This window comes from Arachis hypogaea, chromosome 17 (assembly GCF_003086295.3).
Source record: "Arachis hypogaea cultivar Tifrunner chromosome 17, arahy.Tifrunner.gnm2.J5K5, whole genome shotgun sequence".
NCBI classification, from domain to species: Eukaryota; Viridiplantae; Streptophyta; class Magnoliopsida; order Fabales; family Fabaceae; genus Arachis; species Arachis hypogaea.
In genome coordinates this window covers 29,139,829-29,155,229 of record NC_092052.1, presented here as the reverse complement: position 1 = coordinate 29,155,229, position 15,401 = coordinate 29,139,829, and positions in this window count along the sequence as shown.

The window sequence follows — 15,401 nt, the reverse complement described above, 5'->3', positions numbered from 1 at the left end:
TATACGGAGACAATGAAATTAGTGATCATATTGTGAACAATAAAGTTAAAAAGGGAAATTAAAATCAAACATTTAATTAGATGATTAATTAATTTCTAATAATATCAGATTTTGAATTTTAAAAAAAATAAGGATTTGATGAACGTGGAGTTACACAATTGATCACTTCTCTTCTAGTCGTGCGTTTTGCATGTGTGAACTTCGTTCTGCAACCAGCCGCCGATTGTCTCCCACTCTCGCCAGACTGTTGCCAATCAGAACACTAGCCACTGCTGCCAAGCCGCAGCCGACGCCGCCTACCTCTACGCCAACGTCCAAGTAGGCCCACGTTCGCGTACAAGTTGTCCTTCGCGCAGCCCACCAACGCGCTAACGGTGCAGGCCCCCCGCAACACACCGCGTCCACCGTCACAGCCTCTTCATCTGCAACAGATCCGTCCAAATATAGGGGACATTCGCAGCTGCCGTTTCATACGTGCATCACCCCTCGCATCCACATAAATGGAATCTAATTTAGTTGAACCGGTTTATCATGTCCCATCTTCGTTCACTGATGACAATTCCACGTATTCGATTGACAACCTTCTCAATCCTTGCGATGTGGAGGGTGAACAATCTAACAAGGTAAGTAATGAAGGTTGATGCATTGGTAACGGATGTTTATTTTCAATATAAATGAGATGGTCATTCTTAGTGCAAGCGGAGTATTTTCTTTTATTTCAACCGTTTAAGTAGATTCAAGATATTAATTCTTGATGCATCCAAATTTGTTATGGTAGTAAATTGATAGTATAAATATATGTATGAAGACTTTAGATGTGTTAATGAATAATATCATATATTTTTTACGTCAATTAAAACTAATTAGAGTTTTAATTTCTAAATTTTTTAATGATGAGGATGCATTGCACAATTAGACTTATTTGGATATATTGTTACTTAGACTTATTACCAGTTTGTGAATGGGTGGATTATAGAAATTGAGAGACATAAGAATTACTATGTAAGTTGTTACAAAGTTAAATTTTTTTTATCTAACACCCGGTATTCTTTTTTCAATTAGGAAAATATGTTGATTTTTTTGGAACATGTAGGAGTCATAAAAGGCAAAATTTTTAGGATGATGGTTTATTGTTGGAGTCTTTAATACAACTGGAGGTTTTTTATTTTGTATTTGGTTTGACTTCTTTTGGTTGATGAGTGGAGGTATTTTTAGTTGATATTTATTTCATGGTACGATATCTAACTAGTTTGTTTGTTTTGGTTTGTGCGTGTATGTTCGATTGTAGGCCATGAAAGTTGCGTACGTCACTGAGTTTGGAAGTGATGAGACGGATCTTGGTGATGAGATTTGGACTCTAGTTTATTGTTGTTTTCTCGTGAACCGCATGTTTGAATCGACCATTAATCCTCGTGTTCATCTAATGATGTTTGTTTTGAACTGATACGCAGTTACCAGATCACAGTTGCCTTGGTGAAGACGAAATACCAAGAGTTGGGATGCGGTTTGAGCATTTGAAATTGGCTCAGGAATTTTATGCGGATGTTAAGGAGATGTTGAATTATTTCATGCGAATGAAGAAGATAAATCTGAACTTCTTTTATGCAATGAATGTGGACGATGATTATAAGTTTAGGAGTGCAGTTTGGGTGGATGCAAGGTGTAGGACATCTTATGAATATTATGAGACGTGGTGTCGTTTGATACCACATACAACACGAACCGGTAATATTTATTTATGTTGATGTTGTTTACTTTTTTTTGTTATTTTTTGTAATAGTTGGATGTTCTTATATGTGGTTTTGTTCGTTTAGGCATAATTGCCGTTCGCCTATTTCGTCAGTATGAACCACCATGATAAGTCTACTTTGCTAGGCTGTGATCTGCTAGGGAATGAAGAGATTCCAAGTTTTGAGTGGGTTTTCACGCAATGGATGAAGTGCATGGGTACTGCACTGTAGGACATCATCACAGACCAGTGCAGGTCCATGTTTGGTGCAATTAGGAAGGTCGTACCCCAAACACGCCGTCAATGGTGCATCTAGCATATATTGAAAAAGTTACCGCATAAGTTTGGAGGTTATGCTCGGTTCAGAGAGTTGAATGTTGAGCTGAACCACATTGTGTGGAACTCTCAGTCGGTTGAGGCTTTCGAGGATGGTTGGACTGAATTCATAAATGAGTTCAACCTACATCACAATACATGGCTATCAGGTTCGTTGCTTTAAATTTATATGATGCATCGTAATTGCTTAGGGTTTGTGATGTTCTTGTATTCTTTTCTTAAAATATGTTCTTTATACGAGTTTCTATTTTTGGATGGTTTGTTTTGTGTAGACCTATTTGAAGACCGACGTATGTGGGTGCCGATCTTTTTCAAGGGTGAATTTTGGGTTGCTATGATGAGTACGCAAAGGAGTGAGAGTATGAACGCATTCTGTGGTGGATTCTTACATAGCAAGACTAGCTTGGTTCAGTTCGTCCACGAGTTCGACAATGTGCTTGGAAACAAGGAGCAGAAGGAACTGGAGGATGATGCTGCAGACTTGAGAAGAATAATCCCATGTGCAACTGGCTCAGCTATTGAGAGACAATTTCAATAAGAGTATACCAACGACGTGTTTAGGAATGTCCAAACAGAGTTTCGCAAAAAGGGTGATTGCAATATCTATGCAATTTATGAATAAGGTGACTCGGTCTGGGTAAAAGTGGAAGAGAAAAAATTAGCCAGATGAGAATACCCGGTATGTTACGTACCACGTCCATTTTGACCGGTCGACTCACAAGGTTCGATGTGAGTGCAACTTGTTCGAGAGTTCAGATATATTGTGTTGCCACTATCTTGTAGTGTTTTCCTCTTACAAAGTGAATAGAGTTCCTTCTTGCTATGTTCTCACTCGTTGGAGCAAGAACATAAAGCGCAAGCATACCTACATTAAGAGTAGCCACGACGTGAGACGTTAGACGTTCGGATGAGAGCCATAACTTATTCAGAGGGTTGTGTGCACACTTCTACAACGTTGCACAGGAATTTGTGAATTGTGATGATGAAGCAGCCATGTTGCATACTGCTCTGGATGATGCAAGGGCCAAGCTCGTTGATTACAGTGCCAAGTTGCGGAACAAGACTGTCGCTAATGTCCCTAATAGCATGGCCACACAGAGTTCCTTCGTGGTGGGGGACAGAGGACATACAAGGCCCATCAAAGGTCACCACAAAGGGTCGTCCAAAAAGTAAAAGGCTCGGATCTGAGTTGGAGAAGTCGATCAAGAAATCCATGAGGAGGAAGCGGAAGAAATCAGGCCTGGTAGGTATCTTAATCAATTTAAAGATGCACTTTTAGTACAAAGTTAAATATATAGATAGTGACTTATTTTAGACTGTATTTGTTTCTTTTAGGATAATCGTGTAGAATCTTCTGGAACATAGAGTTGGATGCTTCCGATGGGCAGATTGTTCCGCAAGGATTTAGTTGTTTCATGTCCCTGTTAAACTCGTTTGGCAATACCTAGTCTGTGTTGGATATGGAATCTGCTATATTATATTAGAGGTCCTTTTTATTAGGTGTTCTGACTCAATATGTATGTTGATGGTCATTTTGTATTCTGAGTTTTTGACGGTTAGATGTGTATGAAACTGGTATTCTGTTTGTTGTCTTCTTGCTATATGCACATGGTCGGTGTGTTTCTGTTTTTATGTGGTTTGACTGGATTTAGGCTAATGTTTTATGAATTCATGTTTTGTTAGAGTTATTAGATGCATACATAAGTGATTAGGCTAGAATATTTTGTCAACATACATTGAGTATATGGGGTATATTATTAGAAGCATATTAAAATGTTGCTAAATCCTACTTAATCATGTCATTTTGAGTTCACCAGGTATACGGATGGTTAGTATTATACTCATGTGGCTGGCTTGATTACGTAGTTTCTAGTAACATATGTCAGATGTTCATTTCAATTGGTATGCAGATGGTTATTTTGTTTCTTAATTAGATGGTTATTCTTGTTGACTTGTTTTACTCGTACACAGTTAACAATGGCTGGAGATGGCTGGATATTTAACTCAGTAGGTGTGCAGATGATTATCCTAATGTTACCTTGATAGTTGTTTGATTGCTTTTGGTTTAACTAGTTACCATCTATGATACCCTAAATGTTCATTTCACTAGGTATGCGGATGGTTATTTGTAATACTCTTGATGTAGTGTGTATAAGTTTTTACAAGTAATATATGCTGGATGTTCGATTCAATAGGTATGCAGATGTTTATTTCCATTAGTATCCAAATGGTTATTGTATTACTCGTGCGAGTAATGTTTTAAATTAGTTACAACTAAGTTATATTGGATGTTCGATTTACTGGTTGTGTGGATGGCTATTTTAATTTCTTACCTTGATAGTTGTTGGCTTGGTGTCGGCTTAACTAGTTTCCATTTTGGAAAATAGTAGATGCTTGAGTCAGTATGTCTGCGGATGAATACTCTTATCTTTAAATGGGTGATTTTTTTCTATTAGCTTTTACGCATTGCTAAAATCATGTAACAGAATCAGAGAAGTTCGAAAACTAACAAACCATATAAATGTTACTCGCTAGGAAACTTTGCCCTGTGTCTTTAATAAAACTCCCTCTCAAAAACAAATAAACAGTGTCAAAAAGGTATTTGTGGTATTAGAATTAAGTACATCTATTTCTTTTTCCCTTTCATGGTCTTTCTCACAAGTAATCATTTGACCTGTTGCATTAATGTTCTTGTGCTTGGTGCTGTGAATGGCGATCTAACCTCATTTTACTTGTTTCTTGGATGGTTGCGGCATACAGGTTCAGCCTTTTCTTCTAACAAAGTTCGCACCTGATCAATTGAGGCATTTTGTGCGCCTATGACAATGTCCACCATTAGCTCCAATCTCATTGACCTAAGCATATCTTTGTATGGTGTTTTCATATTGAGCGTGATGTTAGAAGTGTCACGATAACATGTATCGCAAATAACAAATTAAAACCAGAAGGACCGGTAAACTTACATCATCCCATTAATTCATGTTGCAATCTTCAGTCTATGTTTCTATGAATTTAATGTCATAGATGCCACAATCTCAACTACATAAATAAGTAAGATTGGTGCTATCAGGATGATACACATGTTACAGCAAATGCGATATGGATACAATGTTAGGTGTGTTTTTCGGGTCAACTTACCCGTTTGGTTGCTTGGGCACTTTGGCATATGCACAACTTGGGCCATTTGTACTACGCTGGTATGTGGAGATGGCCACTTTAGCCATGTCTTCAATTAGTCGCCCCTGTAAAATAGCCAGAGTTCTATTGTGTTAATATGTTATTGGTTTATATATTAGCAACGTTCACGGGGTATAGGGAATGTCTTATCTTACCGCATATGCATCGAGTTTACTCCGTCGATCATCGGGTGCCTCAGCATGCAGACTATCGATTACCAACACCCTTTTCCTAGCTACCTCAAATGCATACAGCCACCAATGGCTTTGCGAACACATCGAATAAACCACTTCAACAAAAATTCACAAAGTACAACACATTCAACGCATTAGCGTATTGTATTACATGCAACTTACCACCAGGGGGTATTGATGAGTGAGAATTTATCGTTGATCTAGAATTGATCAAAATAGGAATCACTTCGTTAATAGTATAGTCCAAATCAACAATAAACTCTCACAATCAAAGTTTAAATCCTAAAGATGTCACAATTCAAAACAAATATATTAACCGAGAGTATTTAAACTCCCGGGTCGTCTTTCCTAGGAGTTGCAATGAAATGTCATATCATTAGCGATGAGGGATTTTAGGGTTGGAAATGCTAGAAAGAGCAAGTAATGTAAATGGTAAGAAAGTAAATGATCATGCAAGGAATTAAAAGTCAAAGCAATAAAAGTCAAAGCAATTAAAGCAAGAAAAGGGAAATTAAATGATAAAAAGGACTCTTGGCAAGAAGTGGGTAATTAAGGATTCCTATCCTAGTTGTGGACCACAAACATGGTAATTGTGTGTGAATTAATCCCAATTAGTCAACCCTACATCGAGGATAAGTCAAAAGGGCATAATTGATTCCAATCCCTAAGTCCCAGTCAACACTAGTGGATCACTTAGAGTCAAGGAAAACCAAACCAATTAAAAATTCTCACACAATGCGGAATGGACATCCACAACTCAATTTCACCTAATCATCCAATTTTCCAACCAAGAATGGGAAAAACTAAGCAAAAACCCAACCAAAAATTTTGTCAAACACTTGGTGGATATGAAAAAAAAGCATGGTAAAATAACTAGAAATAATAAATGCTACAACTACCAAGCAAGGAAAGTAAATATAGCAACTCAATTAAACAATAAAAGGGCATGAAACATAAATTACATTAATTGTAAATTAAAATAACAATAGTGCTCATAAACATAAAAATAACCAAAGTAAGAAATTAACAAGGTAAACTAAGGAAATTAAGACAATAGAATAAAGAAAGGTAGAAGAAACTAGATGAAAACAAGAATTAAACATAGAAATTACAAGAAATTAAACTAAGAAACCCTAATTCTAGAGAGAAGGGGGAGCTTCTCTCTCTAGAAAACAACCTACATAATGCTAAACTAACCCTAATTTCTCCCCCCCCCTTTCACATGGAGTGAGACCTTGTTTGATATAGGAAGAATCAGCTTCAAAAGGTCCAAAAACTGGGCTCTGGAGGCCCAGAAATCACCCCAGCGATTTGCATTAAGTGAGTCACGTGCTACCGGTGCTGGGACTTGTGCGTACGCGTATACACAGGTGTGTGCGTATGTACACTGGCTGATTTTCTTCTTGTGTGCACGCACAGGATGTCGTGCGCATGCACACATGGCTGTGTGGTTCTTGTGCGTACGCACAGGGGGTTATGCGCACGTACACTCCAATATGTGCTTCTCCTTTATTTTCTTCATGTTTTCTCCCTCTTGCATGCTCTTCTTCCACTCTTATCAAGCCATTCCAACCTATTATACCTGAAATCACTCATCAAAACCATCAAGGCATCGAATGGGATAAAAGTGGGATAAAAGTGATTAAAATAAGCACAAAATAGCATCTTTTCACAATTAGGCTCAATTAAGGGAGAGAACACAAAAGCATGCTATTTGGATGAATAAATGTGGGTTTATATGATGAAATCCATTTAAATTAAACCAAAATATATCGTCAAATGTGGATTCATCAATTCTCCCACACTTAAACAATAGCATGTCCTCATGCTAATCACAATCAAAGGAGAAGGATAAGGAGGGCAAGCAATTTATTAAATGCATCTAACTACATGCATGCAACTATACTAAGTGCCATCTATCTATATCTACACTATGGTTCCTATTAAGTTTGGCAAAGATAAACAAAAGAAATTCAATCAATTCAAAACAAGTCTTAGGGACAAGGTATGAAAAACATAGCAATATGACCAATGTCCAAATAATTGATTTGAAGTTTTCAAAAATTACTTTCAAAAACTTGCAAGAAGACTGAAAACACTTAACACATATATCAAGGCATCGAATAGTAATAAAGGATAATTAAAATTAACAGTTTAAAGGCCTAGGAAACATGTTTTCAATCATAGCACAAAATTAGGAAGGAAAATGTAAAACCATGAAAATTATATGAATAAGTGTGTAAAGAATTGATAAAAACCACTCAATTGAGCACAAGATAAACCATAAAATAGTGGTTTATCGAAGATACAATAGGAGAGATGAAATCATAGAATTGAGCAATCGAACCCCTCACCGGATGTGTATACACTCTAGTCGCTCAGTGTTTAGGGCTTAATCATTCAAAGCTCCTTTAATCATGTTTTCAAAGATTTACAAGTCATCTAACAATCAATTAGTATTTGATGAATGAATGCAAATATCATGAGGTCTTTTGTGGGTTGTAATGGGGCTAGGGTAAGGGTAGGATTAATATGGTTAAGTGGGCTAATAGATTGAATCTTTGATTAGCTCAAGTATCCCACCTAATCCTATATCAACCTATATACATAACAAAATAACCTATCTACCCATTTATTCTCTTTTTCACATTCATTCATGCATCCTCTTTCCAATTCACACACATATGCATCCTTTATTTACTCTTTATTTCTTTTTTTTTTCTTTTCTTTCTCTTTTTTTTTCATAAGGTATATACACCAAATTTTTTTAACATCAAAAGGAGATGCATATGTTTTAAGTAACGAATGCATGAGTGTTTACCTATTTTTCCAAATATTCTCAATGAACACCCAAAGTAAACTAACTACCAATGTTTCCCACAAATTCTCCCACACTTGAATAACACACACTCTTCAAACCCAAGCTAATCAAAGATTCAAGTCATGGACATTAATGGTTTTTCAATTAGGGAAAAAGATGTACTCAATATTGAACAAGAGGGAATTAAAAGGCTCAAAAGTGGTTACAAAGGTAGATATAAGGGTTGGCCATATGGGTTAGTGAGTTCAATTCAAAAATGGCCTCAATCATGCTAAATGCATTCAAAACAACAAATATAGGACATAAAGATTCAAGCAAATCTAAGATCACAATCATAAAAGAGTATAACACACAAGAACAAAAATTTGTGGTTGAAGATGTGCAACCACAAAATTAAGGCTCAAATCTCACTAAGTAATTTGTTCAAGCTCTTTTCTATGTTCCATAAAAAGAATACTTCATGCAAGTTCACAAAAACAAGTTTTCAAATCTCATCAATGGAACGCCCTAAAAGGAATTTCTTGAAAATTCTTTGTTGTTTTGCCAAACTTATTTACTCTATCATGCATATGCAAGTACAAATATTTACTACTATAAAACTATAGCAAGCTAGGGTATATACATATAAGCAAACTAAGCAAAATGCAATGAAATACCAACAAATATTCACAAAATATAACTATTAAAAACTAGAAAATAATGCAAAGTGTTGAGAATGAGAGAATTTACACCCCAAAATTGCGGATCCTCCCCCACACTTAAACGTTGTACGGTCCTTCGTGCATGCGCTCAATCCGGGGGTGAAGAGATGTGAGGCTCCACCTTCAGCTGGTGGGCACGGGGGCTTTGGTTGCTGTATAAACACATAAACAACAATTGAGGAAGAAGTCATAATAGTGTGATATGAGAAAAGATGATGTATGTATTCTAAATGCGCACGGTTTAGAGCACAACACATTGGTCAGTTAAAAATAGAAACCGCACAATCAAAAGAAATAGCATGTTCCTCAATCAAGTAGTCCTAGGTTGCAAGTAAAGAATAAGCAAAACTTGAGGCACAAGCAATCCTAAGTAACCCTAACTAAAGTGAATTGAGTATATAAGACATTGGTTATTGAAGTTGTGCAAGTGAAAGCGCAAGGTGAATAGAAAATGGCACAATCAATAATAACCAATCCAATAATGAAAAGAAAACTCCTTATTCATCATGCACATAATGCAATAGTCACATAATTAAGGTACTTGTTGCAAAAAGTGATAAGCTTGATAAGAATCAAGTCAAGTCACTCAAACAAATGCAAAGCATTAAAAACAAACAAGTGCCTTGTTATGAAAATCATGATGATCAAGTAATTTCAACTCAATTCACTTAAGTAAAAGTGCACAATTCAAGATGGCAAACAAGGATAAAGTTTAACACATATGGTCGCGACAACATATGAATCAAACTCACAATTCAATTAGACAATCAAACAAAGACTTAATGCTTAGTGCACATATTCATAAAAAACAATAAAATCAAAATATAAGAAAGCAAGAAGCAACCCAATCAATCATCAATCAAACACTTGCAACTTATTTAATCACAAAAACTTAAACTAAAACTAATATAATTACTAAAATAAAAGTGAGATGCAAACAAAATGAACAAGAACAAGCAGAAAATAGGGTAAAAGGGAAAGAGGGGAGTGGAAGAGAAAAGAAGAGAAGAAGTAGAGAGAAGAGAAGAAGAGAAGTATAGTGGTGAGGAAACAGGGGCGTGCGTACGCACAGGTACGTGTGTGTACGCACATAAGGTGGAAAAGGGAAGGTGTGTGAGCGCACACTCTATGCGAGCGTTCCGGGCAGAAGAGGAATTAAGGAGTGTGCGTGCGTGATGGTGGCGGAAGTTGACCAGTTAAGAAATTAATAAACGAAATGCGTTGCAAGTACAGTTCTCAACCAGCTAAGATCCGCCTTCTCAATTTAAAGAGGGTTGTCACAAAATTTAGAATTAAAAATACTGGGAGTATGATTCCCAGGTCGTCTCCCAACGAGTTGCAGGAAAGAGTGCTAATTTATTAATTAGCAATTTTCCAAAAGGTTTGAATTGGATAATGAGTAATTAAAATGATTGTGAATTAAAGTAAGAATTATTATTAATAAAAAAAGCCTTGACTGGGGAATTGATTAATCGGAAGTTTTATCCTTGTTGGAATCTTCTTAAGTGTAATGTAAAGCAGTTATTGTTTTCACTTAGCTAACCCTTACTGAGTAAAGGAAAGTCAAGTGATTGAACTGATTCTTACCCACAGGTCCTAGTCCTTTCCCTTGGGAAGGTCTAGCGTTAGTAGATGCAGAATTAGCCAACAATGTTCAATTTAACTAAGCACTTGAACATTCCAACTCAAGTGTCTCCTCTTAATCAACCCCATGTCAAGTAGAATTTCTACTCCATTGACATGGAATTAACACTCATAAAAATATAAGAAGACATAATTAAATGAAATAAAATAGAGACTTAAAGTTAATTAAAAATAAAAATAACTCTGTATATTAATAAATTCAAAATGTAACATACTTATTTGAATAGGGTCAATGATCAATTGAAAAGAGTAAAGGAATAAGGAAACGAACTAAAGTGATGTCTTCACAGAGGTAATGATTCTTCAGCATCCGAAAATCCAAAGCAAATGCATAAACTACTAATGTAAAGCTAATCTAGATTCAGATCTAAAACTAAAGTAATCCTAATCTCAATGTATCTGAATGTGCGTGGATGCGTGTTGAGTCTCTGCATGTTCCCTAGGTTTAGTCTGTGTTTCCGGGCCAAAAACTGGGTTAAAACACGGCCCGAAATCGTCTCCAGCGTATTCTGTAATTTTTGCAGATCGCACAGGTCATGCGTACACGTCGTCCACGCGTTCGCGTCATTCAGCGATTTTTCTTGTCACGCGTTTGCGTTGTTCACGCGTTCGCGTTATTCGTGCAGACTCCAATCCACTCGTTTGCGTCAGGCACGCGTTCGCGTCGTTGCGATTTCTTCATTTCGCGCGCTCGCGTGAGCCATGCGCTCACGTCAGTGTTCGCTGGTCATCTCCTTAGTTTCTTGTGTTCCTTCCATTTTTGCAAGCTTCCTCTCTATTTTCTAAGCCATTCCTGCCCTATGAAGCCTGAAACACTTAACACACAGATCACGACATCGAATGGGATAAAGGAGAATTAAAATACATAGTTAAAAGTTCTCTAGGAAGCAAGTTTTCAACCATGGAGTAATTTTGGGAAGGAATTGTAATATCATGCTAATCATATGAATAAGTGGGTAAAGACTTGATAAAACCACTCAATTAAACACAATATAAATCATAAAATAATGTTTTATCAACCTCCCCATACTTAAACATTAGCATGTCCTCATGCTTAGCTTAAGGAGATAAAATAAATGAGTAGGGAAATGTAAAACTCATGCTATACAATGCAACATATATATATGAATGCAACTATATGATTCTTGTCTACTTGGTTAAAAGGAAACAAGCTCTTCAAGACAAATATAAATTAGATTTCACTAATTCAAATTATATAGTAAAAATAGGTAACATTATAAGAAGACAGCTCATGAAAGCAGGGAACATAGAATCAAGCACTGAACCCTCACTGATGGTGTATGTGCACTCTAGTCTCTCAAGTGTATAGGGTAATCACTCTACTCTTCTCTAATCATGCTTTCTAAATTTTATTTTTCACCTAACCAATCAACAATATTTAATGTACCAATGCAACATCATGAGGTCTTTTCAAGGTTGTAATGGGGCTAAGGTAAGGGTGAGGGTATATATATGGCTAAGTGAGCTAAAATATGAATCTTTGACCAACCTGAGCTTTCACCTAACATACATATACTCTATGTAATTCTAATTCATGCCTAGCTTCCCATAATTTTCACTTTTGCATTACATACTCATGTGTTAACCTTTTATCTTAACTTGTATCACATATGCATTGGGGCTTTACTTAACTTAGAATTGGGGTAATTTTGTCCGCTTATTTAATTACTTATCTATTGAATATTTTTGAATTTTTTTTTAACTCGGAAAATAAACATAGCTTATCAATGCACATGGATTTTTTAATTTTTCTAGTTTCACATGAGTAGGTACCCAAATTCCTATTATTTTATCATGACATATTCCCTTATTAACCCATGTTCCCACAATTTTCCCATACTTAATTAACACACAATTTCTATCTTAAGCTAACTAAAGATTCAATTGGGATATTTAATTGTTTTTCTGCTTAAGGCTAGTAATGTGGTAAAATATAGAACAAATGGATTTAAAAGGCTCAAAGTGGCTAACAAAGGTAATTTAAAGGGTAGACTTATTTGGGATAAGTGAGCTTAAACGAATAATGGCCTCAATCATATGCATGCATATAAATACATTAAACATTGGACATATAGGATGAAACACAATAAAGATCATAATCATAGAGAAGTAAACACACAGGAATAAAATATTTATGGTTAAATAATGTAACCATGTAATTAGGCTCAAAATCTCACGGGTTGTGTGTTCTTAGCTTTTTAAACTATGTTCCAATTACAACTTCTAACAAGTTTAACACAAAAGATTTATTTTAAATTAGTGAAATTTTTCAAAAATAGGGTCTTAAAAAGAAACTTATTATTTTTCAATCAAGTAGAACATGCATGCAATTAACCTATTACTATGCAATCTATTTTATTCTAAAAAAAAGAAAAATTAACTAAATATCCTATTTTATTGTGTTTTAAGGAAAAGAAATTACCTCCGGAAGTCAGGTACTGACCGACCTCCCCACACTTAAAGCTTTGCACCGTCCTCGGTGCCATCTGTCAGGAATAAAGGGGGGCTGGTAGCAGTATCTCCACCATCGGAACCGTCGTGGCTCCCTGTGCTGGTAAATGAAGTGGAGTCCGGGGTGTCTGGGTCTTCTCTAGATGGTTGGCTTCCAACAATCATCTCCTTGAGGTATGTAAATCTGCATTTGTTACGGCGCTCTCTCAGCTTTCCTTTTCGGTCAAGCCGGTCTAGCCTCTCAAGTATCTGGTTGAGCAGTTGATTTGTTGAAGGTGCTTGTGGTGTTGAAGGAGGAATGTCTTCTGTTGGTTCTATGCTTCGGTTGATAGTGGCTGCTGGAGGTCTGATATACTTTTCGTTAGGGACGTATTGATCATCTCGTGGGATCATGGCCTTGGTATCCCCAACTCTATAAGAAACTCCGGCTGCTGAGACTAGATCTGAAACTAAAACGGGGAAAGGTAAGTTGCCCGCAATTTGTACGTGTCCCATAGCATGCTGAATGTGTCTTGGTAAATTGAGGTGCTGATCTGTAAGGATACACCAGAGTAAAACAGCCATGTCTGCAGTGAAGGAGGACTCATGAATGCTCAGAAAGACGTAATAGGACATGATTTGTGCCCATACTCGAGCTTCCAAAGTAAGTGCTGAAGCCAATATGCCCTTAGGTCGGGAACGATGGTATCCGTAGATCCATAGGCTGCCAGGTTGTGCGATAACTCTGAGAATGTCGTCCCAGTCAAATTGGTATGTCTGGCGCTTGAGTGAGGCTTGTTGGAATGCGTCCAATCCTTCTGGAGCAGGGGAAAGATCTAAGGCTTGTTGAATGGCCTCTTCAGTTATGGGGACTTGCTTATGACGGACATAGACAGACTGCATGGTTGGCATGTGAAAGTTTGAGTAGAACTCTACTACCCATGAAAGATTAACCTGCCGTGGCTGTCTCTGTAGGAATCCCCATTGTCTTTGCTCAATGCGGGGCTCAACAATTTTAGCAATGCGGGTTGGGAGGATGAGAAGGTGCTCATTGTTATAGTTCCTTGCTGCCAGGATGGGGAACATCTGCTCACAGTAGCGATTAGTGAACCGCGTAGTGTCCTTTGCTGTGAAGGCTTTCCCTTTTTCATCGACCTTGATGATCCTCTTGATTCGTTTTGTTGAGGGTTTCACCGCTGTTGAAGATGGTTCTTCCATTAATGTTCTTTTTGTTCCTCTCCTTGCTGGTTGTTTGGGAGTAGCTTTCTCTTTGCCTTTCTTAGTGGCCATTCTGAAAAAGGAAAGAGGTAAGTACATGTAAAGCTAAGGGTTCGAGCAAGGGAGCGAACATTATGGGTGATAATCAATGCACAGTAAAGAAGGATGTCGTTAACACATGGTCTAGACTACATGTGAAAAGTTTATCAAAGGTAATATAGCAAGTGCATATGATGGCAATTAAATGCAAGATGTTTATTGGCATGCTGGCAAAGGCATGAGTAGCATAGTCAAGCATTCAATGTCCAAGTTAGATTACCAAGCCTTTCAAACTAATAATCTGTTTGTATTGACAATTATATTTAATGAATAAAATATAAAAGGAGTTTTGTGAAAAATAGGCATTAGAGTAGAAGAATCGAATATTTTAAATATGCACAATGCCATACGGACTTTTTCACAAACTCTTAGCATGCATGGTAAATATGATGTTGAAAGTATGAACTTGAACATGCAAGCAACCCTATGAAAGGTAATATATAATTGTCAAAAAAAATTTTAATAATCCACAAGCAAAATATAGACACTAATGACCCAAAGTAATTTTCTAACACCAATTAAAGGAATAAAAAAAAAGAAAGAAAAGAAAATATAGATAATAAAAGTGAAAGAAAAAAAGAAAACATAAATAAAAATAATAAAGAAAAAGTAAAAAGTAAAGAAAGAAAGAAAAGAACCTTGATAATGGATGAGGAAAATAAGGAAGAAGAAGGTAAAAAGTGAGAAAGAATAAGGAAGGAAGAAGGAAGAAGAAAGAAATAATAAGGGAAAAGAAAAATAAGAATTTGGGGAAGAAAAGATATGATATTTGGATGATCTGGATAAGTTGTGCGCCGCATCTGACGCGGACGCGTGAGTCACGCGATCGCGTGGTGTGTGATATCTGTCAAGTGACGCGGACGCGTGGGTCACGCACTCGCGTGACTTGATTTATGTGAATGGTGCGAGGGCAGCCATGCGTTCGCGCAACTCTCTGTTTCAAACTCAATTTGCCAAAATTTTGGGTGACGCGTTCACGTGGTTGACGCGATCGCGTGAATGGCCATATTTTGAAAACGATGCGGCCGCGT